Below are 16,670 nucleotides of genomic sequence, written 5' to 3' on the forward strand. Positions count from 1 at the left end.
ATTTTTGCTTTAGGAGAAAGCATAATGTTGTGTTCATTATGTCCTCATGTTTCTGTTTTTGTCATGAAGGGCTTCTCAGAATGTTTTCTGGGCTGTTTCACCACATTCCTTTTGCTATTTTAGGCATTTACCATTTTTGTCATTTCATAGACAGCCCACTCACCCCCCTACCCCACCCCCCGCCCTCAGGGAATGAGAAAATCATAAAGGTGCTCTATCCCCAAGCTCCAACTTAGATGAAGATAAAATCCTATTTAATTATTGGAAAAATACTTCAAGTTCTTAAAAACAAAGTATCTTGTGTAGGTGTGCAATAAAGCAGTTTCTGCAGATTCAGTACACAGAGAGGAGACTGAGAGTCCTGACGTAGTGAAGCAGAAGGACAAGGACACTGGGGTTGGCCCAGAAGACGCTAATGACTTCCAGCAATGTGACACTTACGTGTGTGCTATTCAACCCCATTTAGCGTCCATTTCTTCAACTATCCAATGGGGGGTTTATCAAGGACCACACAAATGATTTAAATGAGCTGATTCTGTAAAGCATGTAGCCCAGTGCTAGGCACAATTTGATGCTCAAGAGAAAACTGTTTTCCCCTTTCCAAGGTTGCAGGGTAAGTAGAAATAGTGGGTGGTTCAGTGGAAAGAGAGCTACTGGGAAGGGAGTATCTGAAAAAATTTACTGAATATTCACTTGCCAATTAAGCCAACTAGAGCTGGTGACAGTTTAAATGGCACTATTAAGAAGAGTCACAGAAAATCATGATGACACCATTGGAGCAGAGTGAGGTACTGGTATTTTTATATTTATTTTATAATGTATTAATATCCTGATATTAATATCTGTTTATTTAAAAGCAGTGTTCAGAATTCAGAAAAAAATTTAAAAATCATTGAATATAAATATCTGGTACATTTCACCTACAAAATGTATAAACATATTAAATAACATTGAATGAAACTTAAATTTCAAAAATATAAATATTAACCACACATTACCATTCTAAGTAGAATAGCAGGGGAAACAATAAAAATAATCACACCAAATAAACATTACATAAAGTGAATAAAGTTAATCCTAAAAATTGAAAATGAATTATATTATTTGATTTTTTGGAAGATCTGTTCTTAAGAACCAAGTGTATCAATGATGTCACCTTTGATGGTGAGCCTAGACTGGGGTAAAATTTTTCTAGCCATTAGTTTATATTTTATACTAGATGGAAGAATAGTAAAGAGATAAATATATACTAAATCCAAATATCTTTCTCTGTATCTACAAATGATCTTATCTCTATATGATAATACAAAGATACCCTTTTTGAAATTTTAATTTTTATTAAAGACTTCAATATTTTTATTGACAGTGAGCGGTAGTTATTGCTCCTAAGACCCAGCAGTCAGTTTGCAAGATGCCTAGTTCTTAGTTTCTGCTTTGAAACAGCCTTTGTTCAAACAAACAAAGCAAATCAATCACACAGATAAGAAGTTTCTACCACTGAACACTGATTATTTTTGCTGTCAACCTGACTCCATTCCAAGTGCAGATATCTTGAGGGTGAGACTGAGTCATTGTTCTTTATAATTCTCTTTTAGGGAGGCTCTCCTCCTTTAGATATGCAGGTTAATGCAAAAAAGAAAACAAAACAAAACAAAAAAAACTTCTTTCAAGAAGTAGAACTAAAGAAATTTGATCTGGGAAAATCTGTGTGGAGTTCCAACCTTTTTCACTTACTAGCCCAGATGCCTTGAAAGATCATAGAGTCTCCCTTTCAATGCCGGGTTTAACTCTCTAGGTACTTCTCAAGATCCTAAATAATTCAGATTTCATATTTTTTTAAAATACTAAAATAATAGTATCACACTAGAAAAAGATTGGTTCTTTGGTACTTAACAATCAGTAACATGATATATGGCAGTTCTTGAATGTTGCAATTATTACTATTATTGTCTTTTTAGGGCCGCACCCATGGCATATGGAGGTTATTCACCTACTATATTGTCTAAATTCCATTGTCAACTTTTTTTTTTCTTTTTAGGGCCACACCTGAGGCTTATAGAAGTTCCCAGGCTAGAAACTGAATCAGCTACAGCTGCCTGCCTACACCACAGCTCACGGCAATGCCGGATTCCCTGAATCACTGAGCAAGGCCAGGAATCGAACCCGCATCACCATGAATACTAGTCGGATTCATTTCTGCTGCGCCACAACGGGAATTCCCTAAATTCCATTTTTAGAATAAGTCCACATTGATTTAAGGCAGCTACTTACAGGATATTCTTAAATACATGAATACACCTTTAGTTATTAATAACTTGGCATAAACTGTTGTTCAGCCAAGTAATGGAGAATGGGACCCAGACCAAGTCTGCTGCTCTTTGAGGCTGAGCTGTAGACAGAGAATAGCAGGCAAAGAGGAAGATAATTACAATTGTAGGGTAGGACCTGGGAGGGAGGTGCAGCAGGTTGGCCCTGGAGAGGCTGGAAGGCCTCAGGATGACAAAGTGGGCTTGGAAGCAATGCTGATAGAGGCAGGGAAGGGCCAGGTGCGGGGTAGGGAAGAGAAGATGAACACCTCCTCTCCACCATGTTTACATCGGACTCACTCTTGTTGCAGAACCCTTGAGAAAATGTATCTTAAAAAAGCGACAGTCCATGCTCTTAACAGCTTGAGGAAGGGAGTAAGTCAGACCTAATGCTGTTATTGACCCTCCCAAGTTGGTCTCCAACAGGTGTCCTTCTGCCTGGTACCATTAGGGCCGTCAGAACAGGACCCAGTGGGGATCAGGAGAAAAGGCAAGTTTTATTGATTGATTACAGAATGGAGAGGTGTGAGCTTGCCTCTAAAGCACACACTTGCTCCACAAGCCACAGGCGGGGCTGCTTAAGGGACCTCAGTGTTGGGAGGGGCTGGAGTGCTCCTGCTGCTGGTCCAGCTGCACCGCTCAGGCGCATGCGCAGTTTGCAGGGCCAGGTGCCGCTTCCTTCACGCAGCCCCGCCACCACCACCATTTTGAATTGCAGTGGCCTGACGTGAGCTTCTGATCTTCTGAACACAGCGAGCTGAGGTGTCCATGCAGCCCTTTTGCAGGAGGACTACTGGTTTGAAGCGCTGAGTGCCAGGCCTCTGGACACGGCCTCCTGTGAGCAAGAGAAACCAGAAGAAGCACGAAAGAGGAGGTTAGACCTTATCTTATCACCTAGATTCCATCTTATTTTTTCTTGGGACCCAAGTGAGCGTTGCTGGTGACTGTGTGTGCAAAAGACGTAAAGAAAACCACAAATTAATATAATCGTAGAAAACAGTGGTGAAAAAAATCAAGAGTAAATGAGGTTGAATAAGAAGTAATGAAATGATCAGTGGAATATAGATTTCTCTGGAGGGGAATCTTTTGAGCCACATTTTGAGAAGGAATTGGATGTAATTGGTAAAAAGAAAATATCTTTCTATGCTGAGGGGCTGCTGTTTTCGAAGGGGTTGTCTTAACCTGGGTTCCTGAGAAAAGGGTCTGAGATTAATCTTACAAGCACGTGTTTTCTTGTGGAGTGCAAGCCTAGAGAAGCAAGAGTGAGGAAAAAAAGGGAGGCTAGAAACAGATGAAAAATCATGTTAGGGAGAGCAAGTTATAGGAAATGCAAGTGGTTGCTCTGTTCTGGGGGACATCTCCAGAGAGACGTCATGAATTTACAGCATCTCAGAACAGTCCTCTCATGGAAAGAAGGGTGAAAAGTCTTTCTGTGGACTCCTTTCTGTCTCCTGTTTCTCATCTCTCATTTGCCAGGGTGTTAACTTTCCCATCTTCCCTCCAGAAGGCTGGTGGCATTGGACTTAGTCCCTGGAGTTGCTGTGGTTTTGCCATGATGAAAGTGGTGGAGGGCATAGTAAGGCCTGGCCTTTTCTCCCAAGGATTTGTGATGGAGGCTGAGATGACCAGTGTTAGATGATGAGTCTTCCAAGTTTAACAATCATTGGAATTGCATGAGCCAGTCAACCATTGATGGCTGGCTCTTAGGAATCAGGAGTCAGGGCAAGTAGCACCTCAAGCAGGGGACAGATGAGGCCACTTGGATCTGAGGAGACTTATGAGGTGGGTCTGGTACAGGGGTGACAGCAAATGGTGAAAAACTAAGCATGTCTGGAGGGAATTGTCCTAGGCAAATGTATGACTTAGTGTTGTCATTTAGATGACATTGCATGAAGGGCCAAAGGCTAGGCGTTCATAAGTTGATATGAGCGAGTTTGAAACTTCTGCTCACTTTGTTTTGCTTATCATGGCTGATACTATGGTTTTAACTAGTCAGTAATCTTTTTAGACATCTTCCTAAATTGCAAAGGCTGGAAAGCTAGCATTAACACTTTTCAGACCCCAGTGTTGCTAGAGTTCTGGATATAATTTAGATTGTGCCCAAGAAAGGCACTCATGAAAAACTTGGTTTCAGAACTGAGAAAAGTGGGGAGAGGGGCATAAGATGCAATTATAGCAGTGGCTGGGTGTGTCAGCAGCCATTGGTAGGCCTTCCTTTCATGCAGCTGCCTAAGGCTCCCAGGCAGCCTAATTGTGTGATAAGGCTTTGGAAATTTCTCCTGGAAGCTTAACTTGAAGACTGTTTCTCTCTTAATTTACTAATTTGTAAGCCTTTTAATGCTCTTTTTTTTTTTTTTTTTTTTTTTTTTTTTAAAGGAGCTCCTGTTGTGGCTCAGTGGGTTAAGAATCCTACTAGTATCTGTGAAGATGTGGGTTTGATCCCTGGCTTCGATCGGTGGGTTAAGGATCCAGCGTTGTTATGAGCTGTGGTGTAGATCGCAGATGTGGCTCAGATCCCATGTGGCTGTGGTGTAGACTGGCAGCTATAGCTCTGATTTGACCCCTTGCCTGGGAACATCCATATGCTCTGGGAGCGGCCCTAAAAAGCAAAAAACTAAAACACAAACCACCCTTGCCTCCAAACCCTATCTATGTAAGCTTTGGTTAGTCTACTTTGTTATTTGCTATTGAAAATATTCCTAACTGGTACAAATAAGAACAACTTAATATAGTCCGGGAATTGCTCTGTAAGTGCAAATGACTTGTGGCGCTATGAAGTGAGGCAACAGGATTAGAAGACCTGGATCCTGATATTGACCTCTACACCTCTTAGCTGTGAGAAATTGCAAATTTGCTTTACAGAAACTGGGTCCTCTATTTACAAGGTCAGTGTCAACTCCCAGTGCTTTCTTTTCTGGAAAAAAAGAAAGGAGGGAGGGAGGAAGGGAATGAAGGAAGGAATGGAGAGGGAGAGAAAGAAGGAAAGAAAGAAAGAAAGAAAATGGGTTAAGTCTTAGAGATTTTTTTTATGTAAGTATATTAGGTTTCATAAAACTTTCCAGAGTCTGATGTTGTCCTTGTTGTTGGTTGTTTCCTAATAAATTAGGCTTAATTACAGTATTTTCCCAGTAGCATATTCGTGATGAATATAGTGATTTTCTTTCTCTTTCGGGGATGAAAGAGAAAACTAAAGGTTTAAAAAGATTTTCTTTTAAAGCAACAGCCTTTTTTCCCAAGGTAAACAGAATCTTATGATGAATCAAGACCAATTTCCCCATATCGTATTTTAAATAAAGTAAAAAAAGTTACATCTAGGTCCTTCCAGGAAAATGGGAACATTATAATTAGCATTCCAAGTATTTTATGTCTGGTAGATTTTAGGTAAAATTTGCTTTAGACTTTTCAAACTGGAGGGCTTTTATTGTCCCTACATATCCACCAAATGGTTTTAATCCACTTAACACTTTAAAATTTTTCAATTTGTTGCCGGCAATTCCTCTGTTTCTATTCTACCTTACACTGCCCCCACACTTTGATTTGCTCTATTTCAGAAGCACTGGCACTCTCTTGGTGCCAAAGCTGCATCATGGTAAATGGTGAGGTCAGTGATGGTGGGTGTTATGGGTTGAATTGTTCCCTGCAAAAGATGTTGATGTCCGAACCCCCAGGATCTGTGAATGTCGCTTTATTTGGAAAGAAGGTCTTGTAGGTGATCAAGTTAAGAAGTTAAGATGAGGTAATTAGGATGGGTCCTAATCCAATATGACTATGTCCTTATAAAAAGGGGAAATATGAATACAGAGACAGACAATAATGCGAAAATACAGAGATGATGCCATCTCCAGGTGACAGAACTCCCAAAGCCATCAGAAACTAGGATTGAGGCATAGAACAAATTCCCCTTCACATCCCTCAGAAAAGAACCAACTTTTCTGACATCTTGATTTCAGACTTCTAGCCTTTAGAACTGTGAGACAATCAGATTTTTCTTGCTTAAGCCACCCAGGTTGTTGTACTTTCTTAATGTTCCTGAAAACTCAATATAGTGGAGGAGGACCTTTCACTGTTATATAGAGGAGTTCCAGAGCAGTGCAGAATGCAGCACTAACAAAAGTGAAAGTCAAAGCATTTGCAGTGTTTTTGTTTTTGTTTTTTTACTTATTCTTTTTTATTTTTAGTTTTTTTCACTTATAGTGATTTTTATTTTTTCCATTATAGCTGGTTTACAGTGTTCTATCATTTTTATACTGTACAGCAAGGTGACCCAGTTACACATACATGTATACATTCTTTTTTCTCACATTACCATGCTCCATCATAAATGACTAGACGTAGTTCCCAGTGCTGTACAGCAGAATCTTATCAGTGTTTTGTTTTGTTTTTGCCTTTTCTAGGGCTGCTCCCATGGCCTGTGGAAATTCCCAGGCTTGGGGGTCTAATCGGAGTTGTAGCCATCGGCCTACTCCAGAGCCACAGCAAAGTGGGATCCGAGCCACGTCTGCGACCTACACCACAGCTCATGGCAACGCCGGATCCTCAACCCACAGAGCAAGGCCAGGGACAGAACCCACAACCTCATGGTTCCTAGTCGGATTTATTAACCACTGCGCCATGATGGGAACTCCTCATCAGTGTTTTTTAACATTTATCTTTTAAAAATGTATTGGATGGGAACTGAGCTGGAAAGCAAATGTGAGTGACAGAAAATATCCTATATTCAGAATTTGAAAATTGTGTCTTTCTTTTACTGAGATTCCATACTCCTTAAGTGGTTTATTACACCTGGCTTCATCTTGCAGAATATGTTTTTATGATGTCCACCTCACTGGACTGCCAGTCATTCCCTCAAATTTGAGCCTCTCTTAAATGTAAAAGTTAAAAGATATCATATTTTAATATTTCTTTAACCCTAATTTCCATAGACCTCTGCCTTTAACATGTTTGAGTCTTGCCTAAACTCTAATTGGACCTTTATAACCTTAGCAAAACTCTTCTAAGAAGATCTGTAGCATTCCTCATATCTGCTCCAGTGTATAACTTACTATAAGAAGATTCTTTCTGGATTCCCCTTGAAACTATTTCAAGACAAATGTGTTTGTTCTTGCCTTATCTTTAGTAAGTGATAAAACTATGTAATGTAAGAAAATAAATCTATGTCCACTGGGGGGGAAAGTTGTAAGTTATCCCTTAGTCTTCACTAAATAACCATAGTTCCTCTAATCTTAAAGGTTTTAGCCTTCAACTTTTAGTCATTTGAATTCTTAGGCAGGGAGCCCTCATCAGTTTCTTCATGATAAGATAAAAAATCACCAAAATGGAAATTAATTTTTAAGGCATCAAGGAAAAATAACTGGTATGCATGTTGAGAGGAAAGCTTCCCATAATAAAATTCCTAGATAGAAGTTAAAGTCCCTGTATACTGAGTTCCTCAGATTAAAAGAGCATAGCAATTCTTTAATATTCCTTTTAAAAAGAAAGTACAAAGACATGGTGAAACTATTTTGCTTACCACGTCAGCATTCCTTTGAAAGGAGAGAAAGAAAATGATACGTTGTTAGGAGATCTTTAGTTTAGCTCCGCAAAGACTTTAAAATGTTTTGACTGTCAAAGGCACTGTTACAGAGCTGTAAAACTGCCTATCTCCTCTCCAGACTATCCTGTACACGAATGCAGAGCTTATTTTTATAAAATGCTACTTTGCTCATTCAGCTCCTTGGTCAAATCAATTATGGCTTCCTACTGTTTGTCAGGTCGTGTCTACATTTTTGATCCTTGATAATCTGTACTCATCTTATCTATCCCAATTTTATTTCACATTACCCCATCCTAACATTGAGTACCTTTATTTTATTGCCTTTCTCTCCCTTTGTCAACTCCAAGACATATGGGTTTACCCTACTCTCTGTCTCTCTCACACACACACACCATGCACATACTCCATACATTTTCTAGCCCTGGGATTTTTACTTACACTTTCTCTCTTTTCTGTTGTCTACTTACTTATTTTTCTCCTAGCTAAACACTAAACTTCTTTAAAAGCTCTATTTCTAGGAAGCTCCTCTGATGACCTTTACCTACATTGTCCATCCATACTCTTATCCCTCCTGCTTATTTAGATTGACTCTATTTGGTGTTTAATTAAATAATACTTCATAGGGAGTTCCCGTCGTGGTGCAGCGGAAATGAAGCCAACTAGGAACCATGAGGTTTCAGCTTCTATCCTTGGCCTTGCTCAGTGGGTTAAGAATCTGGCATTGCCATGAACTGTGGTGTAGGTCATAACCATGGCTCAGATCTGGCATTGCTGTGACTCTGGTGTAGGCCAGCAGCTGTAGCTCCGATTAGACCCCTAGCCTGGACACCTCCGCATGCCACAGGTTCGGCCCTAAAAAGACAAATAAATAAATAGATAACACTTCATAGTACTTTCTAACTTTTGTCATGCACATACAGGCTGTTAGAATTTTTTAGCTTCCTTTGCATCTTTCACAGTCTTGGACACATGATGAAGCATAATTAACAAATGGTTTCAACAACCTCCTTTCCACCTCTCTACAGAGAGCTGCAGCAGTGACTCAATGCAGAACACTCATATATGAGGAACCTTACCTACCCAAATACCCACAAACCCCCTTCTTCTGGGTAGACAAAGGCAGTCAGCCCCACTGGCAGTCGCCATAGCCATCACCCTCCCTGTAGATCAAGAAGAGAAAAAATGGCTCTCCCCAGTTTTGTATCTACTTCCCCTATCTCCAAGTCTGAATTCTGTGCGACTCATTCTCCATGCAGTGACCAAAACTAAAATAGCAATCTTCAAATCCCTATTTTTCTTTGTCATCCTTTTAGGCAAGATCCTCAATTTATCAGCTTCAGTGTTCTGATCTTTGTAATACTTACCTCTTTTGGCAATATCACTTCTTTTCTTTCTTTTCCAAACTCTTTAATTGTGTCATCTGGAACTTAGCATTACATACTGGCTAACTGAACATTTCTTTACTTCATTGCATTCATGCAAACTTGACTTCCTCCACATCACTTCTCCTGAAGGTCTCATAACACAGATACTTGGGGGATAGAATGCAGGGGTCCATGGTTTATGCCTTTCTTAGTTCCCTAAGACATAGCTCCCCCAGGTTTTCATGAAAAAAATCCCTAAAACTTTGCAGCTTATATGCCACTATCCTGCTATTTTACTCTCTTCCATCAGTTTCTGAGAAACCCCTTTCTGTCACTGTTGTACTGGAACATGCTCAGTATGTTCTTCTCCACCATAAATCTAGAATCACTCTATCCAAAACAAGACTCAGATCTTCATTCTCCTCCTAGAACTTCTAGTGGTTCTGTTCCATTCCTTCTCATCTCAGAAATAGCTCTATCATTCAGTTGGGTATTTAAACCAGAAGCCTGGGAATTGTTTTAGATTCTTTCTCTTCACCAGGCATATTTAGTCTTTTACCACATCTTTAAAATTTTTTGGAGAGGACCATATATTTTAAAAAGTTGACATATAATAACTTGTACATATTTAGACTATACAATTTGACCTGTGTAATATATTTGTTAAACCATCACTACCATCAAGATGATGGATATTACATCCTCAATTATCCCTCATACCCCCCATCATCTCCTCCCTTCTGCCCCTTCTCTCTCATTATCCCATCAACCACTGATCACTTTCTTTCACTAAAGCTTAGTTTGCATTTTCTAGAGTTTTATATAAATGGCAGCGTAAAATATATACTTTCTCTCTTTTTGTGGGTTCTGTCTTCTACACTCAGAATAATTATTTTGTGATTCATCCTTGTTTTGTGTATCACTTCTACATTTCTCTTTGTGGATGGGTAGTATTCCGTTGTCTAGATGTACCTCAGTTTGTTCTGTCCGCCAGTAGACTGACATCTCTGTTTGGACAGGATTGCTGGGTGGGGAGATTATGAAAAGAAACTTGATATAAGCATTCACTTACATACAATCTTTGTATAATTTCATAGATTTTTTTTCTCTTGGATAAATAGGAGTGGGAAGACTGGAACATGTGGTACATATATGTTTAAAATTTTCCTAAATGTGCATTTCTACCAGAGTTCCAGGTTTTTTTTTTTTTTTCTGTTCTTGCCAACAAGTAGTATAATCAAAACCTGAAGTTTTAGTCATTCTAATATGTATGTGGTCATATCTAGTATTTTGAATTTGCACTTCCTATGACTAATGATGTTGAGCATATTTTCCTGAGAATGTTTGCCACCATCAGTGTTCTTTGATGAAGTTTCTGATCAAAATCCTCCCCCCTTTTTTTGCTGGATTAATATGTATTTTGTTATTATTGAGCTTTGAGAAATTTTAATAAATTTTGGATATAAGCCCTTCATCAGATATATGAAATATAAAGACCTCTTAATAGTGTCTTTCAAAGAATAGATGTTTGTCATTTTGATCAGGTCCAGTTTTTCTTTTTTTTAATTTTATTGCCATAAATGTGATAATTTCTGCTGAACAGCAGAGTGATTCAGTTACACATGTACACATCCATTTTCTTTTAGATTATTTTCCTACATAGATTATCACAGAATATTTGGTAGAGTTCTCCTGTGCTGTGCAACAGGTCCCCATTGACCAATCATTCCATATACCTCAGTGTACATATGCCAATCCCAAATCCCCAGTCCATCCCTACCCCCCTTCACCAGTCCCCTTTAGTAGCCATAAGTTTGTTTGCAAAGTTTGTGAGTCTGTTTCTATTCTGCAAGTAGGTTCATTTGTATCCAAATTTCGATTTTTAAAACAGATCATGCTTCTGTGGCATCTCTAAGAAATCTCCTAAAAGCATAAAGATTTTTCTCCTAGATATTTTATAGTTTTAGATTTACCTTTGGTCAGTATCCATTTGGAGTTAATTTTGGATATGTTGTGATTGAAGTTCACCTTTTTCCTTGTGGATATTCAATTATATCAGCCATTTGTTAAAAGACTGCCCTCCATCTATTAAATTACCTTTGCACTTTTGTCAAAAATCAGTTGTCTCAATATGTGTGGGTTTATTTCTAAACTCCCTATTTTCATCAACTGATTTATCTGTTTTGATGCTAAAACTACATGGTATTGATTAGTACAGCTTTATAATAAGTCTTAAAGTCATATACTCTTTTTTTTTTTTTAATGCTTTTTAGGGCCACACCCCCGGCATATGAAGGTTCCCAGGCTAGGGATCCAATTGGAGCTACAGCTGTGGGCCTATACCACAGCCACAGCAACACAGAATCTGAGCCATGTCTGCGACCTCCACCACAGCTCATGGCAACACCAGATCCTTAACCCACTGAGTAAGGCTAGGGATCAAACCCATAACCTCATGGTTCCCAGTTGGATTCATTTCCACTGCGCCATGGTGGGAACTCCCAAGTCAGATACTCTAAGTTCTTCAAATGTGTTCTCTTTTTCAAGTTTGTTTTTGCTACTTTAGGACTCTGGCATTTCTATATGAATTATATTTGTCAATTTTCATTGAAAAGCCTACTAGGATTTTGATTATAATTGCGTTGAATCTCTCTCTCTCTCTCTCTGTATGTATATATCAGTTGGGGGGAGAATGAAGCTTTTAAAAATATTGAGTCTTTTGATCTATAAATATGATCTAAATTTTCATTTATTTGGGTCATCTTTATCTCAGCAAAGTCTTGTAGTTTTTCATTGTGCAGATCCTATACATCTTTCATCAAATTTATTCTGAAGCCTTTTGTTCCTTGATGCTACTGAAATGATATTTTTTTAAATCTTATTTTTTTAAATAAATTTTATTGGAGTATAGTTGACTTAGTTATGTTAGTTTCAGGTGTTTAGTACAATAAATAGATTATACATATACATATATCCATTCCTTTACAGATTCTTTTCCCATATAGGTCATTATGCAGTATTGAGTAGATTACCCTGTGCTATACAGTAATCTATTTTAGATATAGTAGTGTGTATACATCAATCCCAACTCCCTAATTTTTTATTCCTGTCCTACATTTCCTCTAAAAATCTTAATTTCTGATTGTTCATTGCTACAATATGGAAATATTCTTTATATGTTTATTTTAGACCCAGGTTTTCTATATTGATCATATAATCTCTGAATAAAGACAGTTTGACTTCCTCCTTTCCAATTTGTATGTCCTTTTTATCTTTTTGTGATTCATTGCCTGGCTAAGAACTTTGAGAACAATATTAGATAGAAGTGGTGAGAGTAGACATCCTAACCATCCTCCTGATCTTAAGTCTTTACAACTTAAACTTCTCAATAGCCATTTAATCCTTCATATTCCTCAATAGTTATTACTATGACCCTATTTCAATTCACCATATTCCATTATCAGGAACACTATAAACTAACCTCCTAATGCTTATTCTGCCTCAAATCTGGCCCAGCTCCGATTTCTTCTTTGTGGTGCAGCTAGAGTGCTATCTTCAAAATTTAAATTTGGTTATGTCCTTCCTCCCTGAAACCCATTGGTAGATTTTATTATTTCTACCATTAAGACAATTGCTGTGAATTTGGTTAAAAGAACCACATGTAATGGGCCATGCTTAAGGCTTCTATCTTGCCCCACTCTGCATTTTGGCTATTCTGGTCGTCATTGACCATGGTTCTTCCTAATCCTGCCTCAGATGTATGCTGTGCCTTTATGTCAGGAACACTTTCTCCAATACTTAGGTAACTTCTACTCTTCCTTTTTAGGGAAGCCGTTTCCAGGCCAACAGTGACCAGATTGTGTACTCTTTGATGTAAGATTAAGGTGTTCTTTTAGTTTTATAGTCTTTTTTGCAGACTTGTAGTTTTATAGTCTTTTACTTTTATATCTATAGGGATTTCTCACCCTCCCCTAACCAAACATATGGTCAAGATTTAGGATTTTTTTTTTAAGTTAAGGACTTTTATGTTGTTGAATTAAGAGAGGTGCCACTAGGCTGTAGAACTTAAGCTTCTTCTTGTCTTATTTGCTTATTTATTTATTGCTTTTTAGGGCTACACCCATGGCATATGGAAGTTCCCAGGCTAGGAGTCGAATCAGAACTGCAGCTGCTGGCCTGTGCCACAGCCACAGCAATGCCAGATTTGAGCCATGTTTGCAACCTACACTACAGCTCAAGGCAATGCTCGATCCTTAACCCACTGAGCAAAGCCGGGGATCAAAGCTGCATCCTCGTGGATCCTCATGGATCCATTATCTCTGAGCAACAACGGGAACTCCTAATTTATTTTTTAAATAGGCTTCTTTGGGGGGGCACAGGTGTGACATATGGAAGTTCCCAGCCTAGGGATCTAATTGGAGTTGCAGCTGCTGGCCTGTGCCGTAGCCGTAACACCACCAGATCCTCATGGATACTGGTGGGGTTTGTTTAGACTGAGCCATGATGGGAACTTCGTAAATAGGCTTTTTCTTACATTAGTTTTGTATTTATAGAAAAATTATTATTTTTGTTTTGTTTTTTAGGGCTGCACCTGCAGCATATGGAAGTTCCCTGGCTAAGGGTAGAATCGAAGCTATAGCTGCTGGCCTATACCACAGCCACAGCAATGTGGGATCCGAGTCACATCTCTGACCTACAGCACAGCTCACAGCTACGCTGGATCTCTGACCCACTGAGTGAGGCCAAGGATGGAAATCACATTCTCATGGATACTAGTCAGATTCATTTCCACTGCACCACAACAGGAATTCCCTATTTATAGCAAAATTACGAGGAAGGTACAGAGATTTCCCATATTTTATTTATTTATTTATTTGTTTGTTTGTTTGTCTTTTTGCCTTTTCTGGGGACACTCCCACGGCATATGGAGGTTCCTAGGCTAGGGGTCGAATCAGAGCTGTAGCTGCCGGCCTACGCCAGAGCCACAGCAACTCGGGATCCGAGCCGTGTCTGCGACCTACCACAGCTCATGGCAATGCTGGATCCTTAACCCACTGAGCAAGGCCAGGTATCGAACTCGCAACCTCATGGTTCCTAGTTGGATTCGTTAACCATTGGGCCACGACGGGAATGCCCTCCCATATTTTATTTTTTAAATAAACTTTTTATTTTAGAATGTTCTAGATTTATAGAAGAGTTTTGAAGGTAGTACATAGTTCCCATAAATCCCACACTCAGTTTCCCAGTTATTAACATGCTACATTCTTACGGCACATTTATCGCCACTGAACCAATATTGATACATTAATGATGTATTGGTACATTAATATTAACTAAACTCCAATTAGAAAGTAGGCTCTGGACACTAGGTATGCTCGTTGCTATTGGGGTGTCATTACTTCTCTGCTCTCATAGCAGACAGAGAAAAGAAATGTATGTGAGTAAACTCACATGTATATATACACATATTTATGAAGATTTCCATATGTATCCCTCTGTATCTCTATTACATTAATTATGAGTTTATATTTATGTCTTTAACTCTAATCCTAATTTCCTTCCCTTGTTTATCTGTAACTTCTCACTCCAGCAGAGAGAAATCTGCCTCTCACCACCTGTCATCCATTTACTCAGTTGTTTAATTCCAGTATATATACAGTGGTTTCAGAATTGAAACCTTTATCAACTAGAGTGGCTCTTATGTACCATTCCTTTAGTCTTACAGATTCTCTTTATTTCCAAAGTCACTTAGGTTAGGCTTTTGTCTCTACCCTCTTCAGTGAGATTGTTTCAAACATTAGTAATTCAATTAGATTCCCCCATATTTTGCAATCCATTCCAGGATTCCTCTGACCTTTTAAATGTTTTTTAATTTTCGTTCATCAAGATTGACTCTGTGCTGTAAAGTGCTGTAGTCTGACAAAAGCATCGTTATCATGTATCCGCTATTATAGTATTATGCAGTTTTCACCGCTCTGAAAAGTCCTCAGCTTCACTTTTTCGATTTTCCCTGCCCCCATCCCCAAATCCCTGGCAATCCCCAATCCCTGATCGACTTACTGTCTCTAAAGTTTTGCCGTTTTCAGAAGTCATCTAAATAGATTCCAATAGTATGCTGACTTTTTTTCCTTTTTCTTTCTTTTTTTTTTTTTTTTTTTTGCTTTTTAGGGCCGCACCTGCAGCATATGGAAATTCCCAGGCTAGGCATTAAATCAGAGCTGCAGCCACCAGCCTGTGCTACAGCCACAGCAACAAGGGATCCAAACCACATCTGTGAACTACACCACAGCTCACAGCAACACCAGATCCCTGATCCACTGAGCAAGGCCAGGGATCGAACTCACATCCTCATGGATACTAGTCGGATTCATTTCCTCTGAGACACAAGGGGAACTTCCAGTATGCTGACTTTTCAAACTGACTTCTTTCACGTAATGATATGCATTTGAGTCATCCATGTCTTTTCATTCATGTCACAAGAACTCATTCCTTTTTATTGCTGAACAGTATTTCATCTTATGAATGTACCAGTTTGTTTATGTATTTACTTATATGAAGGACATTTTGGCTGCTTCTAGTTTTTGGGAATCATCAATAAAGCTACTATAAACATTCACAAGTAGGTTTGTACATAAACATAGCTTTCAAATCAATTGGATTATTACCTAGGGGTATGATGGCTGGACCATATGGTAAGTCCTATGTTTATCATTGTAAGAAATCGCCATCTGTCTTCCAAAGTGACTGTACTATGAGAGTTCCTCTTGCTCTACATCTTTGCCAGCATATAGTATTATCAGTGTTCTGGATTTTAGCCATTCTAATAGGTGTATAAGTATCTTCTTGTTTTAAATTATATTCCCCTATTGACAAATAATGTTGAGTGTCTTTTTGTATGCTTGTTTGCCATTTATATATCTTTGGTGAAGTGTCTTTTCAGATCTTTTGCCCATTTTAAAATGTGTTGTTCTCTAATTGTTGACTTTTAAGAGTTCCTTGTATATTTTGAATAAAAGTCCTTTATCAAATATGTGTTTTATAAATGTATTCTCCCAGTCTGTGGCTTGCACAGAGCAGACATTTTAATTTTAATGAAGTCCTATTTTCATTTTTTTTTCTTTGGTATATTTATATCTTTGGTATATTTAAAAACTCATTACCAAACCCAAGGCCATCCAGATTTTCTTTTATGCTTTCTTTTAGAAGTTTTACAGCTTTGTGTTTTAGATTTAATTCTATGATCCACTTTGAATTAATTTTTGTATAAAATGTAAGATCTATATCTTAGTTAATTTCTTCTCTTTTTTGCATATGAATGTCTAATTGTTGAAAAGACTGTCCTTTCTCCAGGGAATTGTTTTTACACATTTGTCAAAATCAGTTAACTGTATTTGTTGTTATTTTGAGGGCTCTCTCTTCTGATCTATGTGTCTATGCTTTTGACGATACCAAATTGTCTTGTTTATG

The 16,670-nt window shown here is 38.4% G+C and overlaps 1 protein-coding gene across 31 annotated transcripts in view; it reads left to right on the plus strand.

Moving 5' to 3' along the window:
- ASB4 (ankyrin repeat and SOCS box containing 4) overlaps positions 1–16,670 on the plus strand; it is a 431,270-nt gene that overhangs the window by 244,938 nt on the left and 169,662 nt on the right. Inside the window, exon 9 of one of the 31 annotated variants that reach the window (XR_014815842.1) lies at positions 3,025–3,180. The exons of 29 other annotated variants lie outside the window; for them this stretch is intronic. The gene's annotated coding sequence lies outside the window, so the exon portion shown is untranslated. The remainder of the gene's footprint in view (positions 1–3,024; positions 3,181–16,670) is intronic. One more of the 31 variants, XR_014815843.1, reaches the window with a different exon arrangement.

Source organism: Sus scrofa, chromosome 9 (genome assembly GCF_054392235.1).
Source record: "Sus scrofa isolate SSC_HxYL_T2T_F1_AM1 chromosome 9, Sscrofa_HxYL_maternal_Yorkshire_Landrace_v2.0, whole genome shotgun sequence".
NCBI classification, from domain to species: domain Eukaryota; kingdom Metazoa; phylum Chordata; class Mammalia; order Artiodactyla; family Suidae; genus Sus; species Sus scrofa.